This window comes from Lepeophtheirus salmonis, chromosome 1 (assembly GCF_016086655.4).
Source record: "Lepeophtheirus salmonis chromosome 1, UVic_Lsal_1.4, whole genome shotgun sequence".
Classification (NCBI taxonomy): domain Eukaryota; kingdom Metazoa; phylum Arthropoda; class Copepoda; order Siphonostomatoida; family Caligidae; genus Lepeophtheirus; species Lepeophtheirus salmonis.
Window position 1 is genome coordinate 50,548,821 of NC_052131.2, and position 8,340 is coordinate 50,557,160.

The following is an 8,340-nucleotide window of genomic DNA, read 5'->3' on the forward strand; positions in this document are numbered from 1 at the left end:
GAATGACCCAAAAAAATCAACAAAGTTATACATTGGGAACCTACTATCCCCCCTCCCCATTTCTCCAAATATCTTTGACCTTGATTAATTATTTTTGCTATTGGAAGAGCCCTTTTGAGAGTCCCTTTACTTAATATTTAATACTTTCTACATAAAATTTCAGAATATTTAATATATTTTATCTTTTATTGAATCACGAGTTTAACATGTCCTTACCTTTATTGTATCACGCAACCTTTTTCTCTGGCTATGCAACCACAGTTCAATCATTGTTTGAAATTGTTCAAAGCCCTTAATAAGAGCTAATTCGACCACCAAAATCGAAACAATTTGCATTTAAATTTCAACACGATATAATTTATGAACTAACATTAGAATTTCGCCAAAATGTATACTATAAAATGAGCATAATTAATGTAGCCCCTTAGTGGGAATGATGGCTCGCCACTAACGGCAGAAGGCCTGCCAACCGCTGTGGATCTAGTCTCCTGTCAGTACGTTCGAGTACTAGCTGATAGGAACTTTGAGGCATGGGAGTTTAGATGACAGACACTACGGGCCTTCCCCGACATGCACTTGCAAGGGGAATTTGGATAGTCAGCTGTAGGGAAGGGGTGGCAAATGTGTAAAAAATAAGTTTAAAAAAAGGAGAATATAGGTTTCTTACATTGATGGTGTCAAAAGTGGGATCTCCACCCTTACAAGGCCCTTTCTATCCACTTTTTTTATTGCTCTCTGGACAGTATGGGGTTAAACCCCCAAGATCTCTTGTATGGGTATTCATGGACTTGAGGGGATTGGCCTGGGTGTTTTTTAATCCTTTGGGCTCAGTTTGGCCTTTTGATGTATCCCTTCTTTTTCTCCAACGTTTCAGCGTAGACAGGTTTCCTGGAGACGATCAACTGCTTGGAGAGCAGGAATGAAAATTTGTCAATCACATTCCAGTGTCATTTTCTCAACTTGTGCGTAAACTACAGAGCTCAGATTTTGTTTGTTTTGTAACTAATCGTTTATGCTTTAATATATCTAAATATGAATTAATTTCAATAACTCACCCTGAATTAATTATTGAATAAGTGAATTAGTAGTTAGTAAGTTATTTAAATGGACCATACGGTATTGAAAAGAAATTGTTTTTTGTTTTCACAATTTTCGAATTAACAATTTTCTGTATATAAAAAAAAGATTATTTCCTTACATAATTTTATTTTTCAAATTTTTGAAAAAAGTCTTCTCCAAAAAAATTAAACATTTGAAAAATTTGAATGTTTGTCTCTCCTAAAAAAATAATAATTGTCGATTTTTTGTTTTTTGTTACTTTTCTAAAATTTCAAAAAGTCAATCAGTCCTTTTTCAAAGAAAAATAATAAAATTATGCCTATAACTTCCACAAAAAAAAACTATACAAAACTCGTGTTATTCCTGGAGTAATTTATAAAGCTACAACAAGTCCTTTAGTTGAAGAAAAGACGATTATGGAGGAAGAGGTATGGCTTGGTAGACTTTTCTTTAAAAACTACATCAAGTCCATAAAAACCGAAAAATCTCATCTGGGGGGGAGGCATAGCCCATTTATCAATTATCCTTCCGTGAATATACTGTAAAATTTTTGTAACATGTCCAGGAATCCCTCACCGGAATGGAAAAGGACAATTATTGAAACCTGATTATATAAAAGCCTCATGATGGGAACAAATCTTACCAATGATGTAGCCACGGCACTACCTCAAATTTGGGATGCGACTCAACGAGTTATATGGACTAATAATCCTGTCTTTAATGAAGACGCAACTGTAGATATTGTTCGGAAAAGTCTGAGTAAGAAGTTTTCTTAAGGAAAATAAAGGATCCATCTATTTTGGAAGAACATGCTATTAACAACATCATTTTAGCTAGGTATGATATTCACTCCTCAGATCCATTCAATGACTGGAAATTCAAGTTTCCTTTTGAGAGGACTTCAGGTCTCTATATTATGCCGTGCTCTTGGCATCAATCAATGGCATTACCTAATTTTGAAAGTGAGACGGATATATTATTTAATCTACATAGGAGACGATTGAGTCTCCTTGAAAACTGGTAGAGCAGAATCAAGTCATCGTTGAGAGGAATTAATGACGGAAAAAAATTCATAGTCCAATTACAGATCTCCGCTAATTGTATTTTTTTTCTTGAGGCTATAGAAGGACTCCGGTAAGATACTCAATGACACAATTCATGCGTTTGTAGATTGCCTGTCTTTAACTATTCTTAAGCAATTTATAAAATTAAATGTAAAATGTTTGATGGATGGAGATGAAAAGTTTCTGAAAGTGATTGTGCTGTTTGGACTTTTGCGAAGGAAAAAATTAACTCCACCCGGAACCAAAGCAATTGACTTTGCTCTACTAAACTCAAAAGTTCTTATTGCAAGCAGGCTGACGTCATATGAACCGATTGTTGAGGAAGAAGTGAGGGGTATAAGTTTGACTCCATCTGCGGGATATGTGGCCTTATCGCTGAAAATTCCAAACGTAGGAACGGATACATGGACCATAGCGTCAGAAGTAATCGAGTTTATTCCATCTATGGGATCCAACAAGGGAAGAGTTTTTCACAAAATAATCAAGAATATTACGAAAACCTTGTCATAGTATTGTAATTTATCGTTTTAATTTTATGTATTACATTTAATTTGGAGATTTCATTTCATTTAATTAATTTATTCTGCATTTATAATTATAGTTGATGTGGTTCAACTCTGGGCACTAAATATCAAATATTATATTTTTTGAGAAAAAAATTTAAAAATCTACAGCTATTTTCAAAAAAATAAAAATTTTTGAAAATTAAATTTCAAATATTACATTTTTTGGAAAAGGACAGTTATTCAAAAATTAAATTTTTAAGAAAAAAATTCAAAAATTAATTTTCAAATATTAATTTTTTTGGAAAAAATTTCAAAAATCTACAATTATTCACAAAAAATTTCAAATATTAAATTTTCTAGTAAAAAGACAAAAATCCTTCATTTGAGAAGGGCTAGAGCCCCTCCAGCCCACCTCCTACGGATGTCCCTGGATTAGGAGGGATGTGAAGGGCATTTTGTCATTTTCTTCGCAGAAGAGGCCCCACACCACCTTCTGACAAAGATCATTAAGGCCAAGAGGCTCTAGAAGTGCAAGAAAATCCAAACAAGTCCACGTTTTGCTGTAATTATAAAAGTTTTTTGTATTTTTTTCCTTTCTTCTTAAATAAACAGCTAATATCCATAAATTACCAGAGAGTAAAATTTGAAACCATTATGAAGAGTAGTTCAAATTACTTTTAAGCTCTTTTTTTGTCTATCTCAAACAAAGGAACCAAAAAAACAAAAACTTTTTCAACTTTTTAAGTGAAGAAATGATGTTTCTGTAGGGGGTTCAAGTTAATGGGTAGAAGTTAAATAAATAGCGTTCAGAGGTGTTAGTGGAATGTTTAAAAATGAGAATTAAATCCTTAATAAGTCTGTTTTTCCTTTATATTATATATGTAAAGGTACCGGGTGTTCCAAATATAACTGCACAAGCTTTGAATACTTCCAGATAAAAGTTAAAGTGTTGGGCGTTCAAATCAATTTCAATTTTAGACATAATTATCGGATGCAAGAGCATATTTTAAACACTCTAGAAAAATAATTTTTTATGTCTGGTCAAAGAAGACCCCACCCCCTTACGCTAAAAAATTACTCTTTCATATAAATGCCTTTTTAGTCAAATATTACTGCAGTTTTCTTTTTGTTTATTTTGACATATGACCCCTCACTTCTTTGTAATTTGAATAGGCCTGAAACGTTTCTTGCAGTCATCTTCTGGGAATCCGATTAACACTCTTACCAAAAAGACGCCAAGTAAGCAGTGTAACAGTCTCCAGAGCCATAAACAATTACCTAAGGATAAAGGCATACCTTTTCTATAAAATACATATCCTTACCGGCTAAATGAAGGCCACCCAGGCTGCCTACGGAGGAAAATTGTTGAACAATTTGAAGTACTATGGTACCCAAATCATCTTTTATCCGGATGAGAAACAACGGACAGTCGACATATCCCACAACATCCATAAAAAACGTTGGCTATAGAAAGAGCTAATGTCCCCCACGTCTTTAAAACCAAGTTTCCAGTCAGTATCATAACCCTTGGGGTCATGTGGAGCAACAACATTGTCATGCCCCCATCTTCTTTAATCCAAAGGAGAGGATGGGTATTGTGAACTCCGATCAGACTATGTGATACCTTGGATGTAAGTTGAGGTCAATGGTGTCGAGATCCTGTTTCAACAAGACTCGGTCCCTCTTACAAGGCCCACAAGATATGTAACTTTTTTAAAGAAGAGAAGGTGTTATTTTGGGGCTCCGAGACCCAGGCCTTCTAACTCCACCTGTAGGAATCGAAAAGATTACTTATTTTTAAGGGGAGTTAGAAAAGTAGGTCTCTTCCAATTCACACAACAGCATCAAATCCTTGAAGGCTTACATCATCAAGTACTGGAACAAAGTCTTCCTCGCGGACGTGGTAAAGACCTTGAAATCCTTCTGGCCTCGTATCGACCGAATGTTTTGCAACAATCCTGATATGGCGTCTCTTACGACTGCCATGAGCCAACACTATAGCAGAAAAACATTTTAACTATTGTATCAACAATATTTTAGTCCTAATTTGAAACATATGTAAATCACGGAATCAATTAATATGATTGTGTACCCTTGTGCAGTGGATATGTACCTTTATCTTTGATTATTTTATTCAAAACATATGATTTAAATTTGAAACTTCTGAATCCCTTTACAAATAGAGAATGTTGTTAAAAAAATTCGTTTTTAAATGGCTATAGAGGTCAAAAGCATCCTTTAAAGACTGAAACTTTACAAACATAACTTTTTCATCAATATACAAAAGAAGATCAAATTAAAATGGTCATACTAAAAATGGGCCACCCTAGTACAAACTCTAAAAAGGTTAATTTACAACAAATATACCTTTTATATGACCTTTGACATTTAATATGACCTTAAAACTGTACTTTATTGACATAAAATATAATATAACTATTCTTTTAAGAATAAAAGGGATTTAAGGATCACAACATTCGCGAGTCTCTTCTATTTTCTTTGAAACTATATTTAAAAAACACGCATTCATGGTTGAAAAAGTAATTTGCAGGGTAGGGGTGGAGGCTGGGTTTAGCGGCTGATTTAAATTGTCTTTCTTCACTAAAATACTAGCAGTATATGTAGTCACTAGAAAAGTTGAGTTAAAATTGAATCTGCTCATTTTCATAAATTCCCTAATAAAAGACAACTATGAATAAAACACTGTGATGCGTCAACATAAGATAATTTTGAATCAAAATCAAGCAACACGATTTAAAAAAAAATAGATTTTCTCCTAAACTAATAATCCAATTTTAATAAAAACCTAAAATCTAAATGACAGTGTAATAAATTAGAATATTATTCTATATAATAGCATTTGGCGTCAACATATCAGCCACAACTCGACCTGGAAACGGGAGAATGTCTTGGCAGATTCAAAAATTACTCTCGGATCTTGGACATCAGCTCGTGCTTTGTACAGCAGGAGGATCTGTTGGTGTGTCCTTCAACTGCTCTGCACAAAAAGACATCCATGGGATTGAGGTCCAGTGATGTTGGAAGGGAAACACTGTGTCCAATGAATTTAAAAAAATTATGACAACCATGTCAAGATTTTCTCTTCCAGTTCCTTCCTGACTCTTCAGACAAAAGGACCTGTCCAGGTTGAAGATGTGTGCAATCTCAAAATTGTCTCGCGCAGCACGGATCGCAAAATGGACACTCAGCCTTTTCCAGAATTGTACAATAAATACTTTTTTTTTTTAACTGACAATAAACACTTCTGACTATTTACCAAAGCAACAAATGGCGTCTTACCTACGCATGGGCATCTGTCACTGGTGCTCAAAGTTCATGTCAATTTAGGTTAATTTCATAGACATATTTGGTTAATTATAAGCATTGTATTCAAATGTGTGGGATGAGTTAAGTAGCTGCGTTTGCTGGGTTATATTTTGGGTGGGGGAGTTTTTGACTTTTTGTTCAAATACTACATTTTTTCGAACAAAATTTTAGGACCAGAGATATTCAGATAAAATTAATTATTTTGGAAAAAAATTATAGAAATTTATAACCATTCTCAAAAAATTTCAAATATTAATTTTTTTCTAACAAAATTTCAAAAACCTACAGCTGTACACAAAAAATTAAATTATTGGAAAAAAATTTCAAAAATTAATTTTTTTTTAGAAAAGTTTCAAAAATTCATAGGTATTCACAGAACATTAATTTTTTTTTTTTTAATTTGAATAAATTAATTAAATTTTAATTATAAATTGAAATGGGAAAAAAAAATTCAAATATTTGATATTTGGAAAAAAAAAAAATTCAAATAGTCAATTTTCTAGTTAAATAAAAATTCCTTAATTTAAGGGGGTCTCCAACCCCTCCAGCCCACCCCTTGTGGACGCACCTTTTAAGATACCTATGTATTTTATCCATAATTTTAAACTGGCCCCTGTCAAATTATTTTATTATGACAATCAATTTTGTCTAGTTTAATTGTCTTTTACTGCGCCTTCAATGGGTTAATAATATTGATTTGTTGATAGGAATTAACGATTATTCGTAATAGAATACAAAGGTAAATCCAGACTCTACCTTGAGAAAAAAAAATCCTTCCAACTTGCTTTTCAATTCACATATATTCACAAATTTATTCATTATGTTCTGAATCTGCTTCCATAACAAATTATAGAGCCACAAATTCGATAAGACTTCCATACCCTCACTAGCTCCATAGTATACAACTCGGCCATTTCTTTTTGCAGAGTTAAAAAGTTGATGTTGCACTTAGGGGTGACATGACTATTATAATTAGTTTTTGTTTTGTTTGATTAACAACAATAAATCATTAAAGATAAGGCATGTATTACTTAAATATTCTATTGATAAGGCGAATTGTAAAAAGAGTTTTTTCAGATTTTTATGTACAGGGTCGTTCAGTAAATCTGGATCATCTTTAACTACATCCAAAAACACGAAGGTAAGCATTTTACTATGTTGATTTAATTTTACAGTCAGAGGTTGAGCATTAGATTTTAGTTAGTTGCGCCACTTTTAGTTCAAAACAAGTATTTACTATGAAGGAGACCCGGAGAAACACCATCATCGAATTTGCTTGTGGGGAAAACAGCCCAGTGTACATCAAGAATGTTTAAAAAAGATAATTAAAACCTTAATAAGTTTTGTTTTTTTTGCTTTATATATATATACAGGGTGTTCCAAATGTATCTGCACAAACTTCGGTCAACAACACCCCAACCCCCTTACACTAAAAAATGACTTATTCACATAAATACCTTTTTAGTCCAATTTTTCTCCAGTTTTCTTTTCGTTTCTTTCGACATATGAGCCCTATCTTCTTTGTAATTTGTAAAGGTCTAATTATAGAAAACATTCCTTGAAGTCATCTTCTGGGACTCCAATTAACACTCTATCCAATAAAACGCTAAGTAAACTGGGCAATAGTCTTGAGTGCCATAATCACTGACCTGACGATGAAATCATACCGCTTCTACAAAAGCCATATTCTCAAAGACAAAATGAAGGCTACTCGGGCTACCCACAGAAGAAAATCGTAGAGCAATTTGAAGTCACATGGTAACCAAATCATCTTTTATCCAGATAGAAACAATGGACTGTCGACAGATCCCACAACATCCAGAACGACAGATGGTTGGCCAAAGATAGATCTAATGTCCACCACGACTTTAAAACCATATTTTCGGCATTCATTATGATCATTGGGAGTAATGGCATTGTCATAAGACCATCTTCTTTAAGCCAAAAGAGAGGGTTGGTACCGACAGGTACTGTGAACTCCTGTTAGAGGAAGTGATAGCTTGGATAAAAGCTGAATGTCTGAGTTTGACGCAAGCACACCTGACCCTCTATCACCCCATGTTAATTGACTACAGACTTCAGGGAAAGATAGAGCTAACTCACACATCAGTTTTGACTCTTTGAAGGTCCCTACCATCAAGTACTGGGACAAAGTCTCCCTCACAGACGTGGGCAAGTCCTTCAAATACTGTAGGCTTCGTATCGAGCGAATAATTGGCGTAAATGGCAAACATATTCAATGAATTTTTTCACTTGTATTATAAATTTCAAACATCTACTTGCTTCTCTTATTGATCAGGATGCTGTTAAAGGTGGTTCCAATTTACCTGAACGACCCTGTATTTACGTTTCTTTCTCAAAACCATTTATTATATCCAAATAAA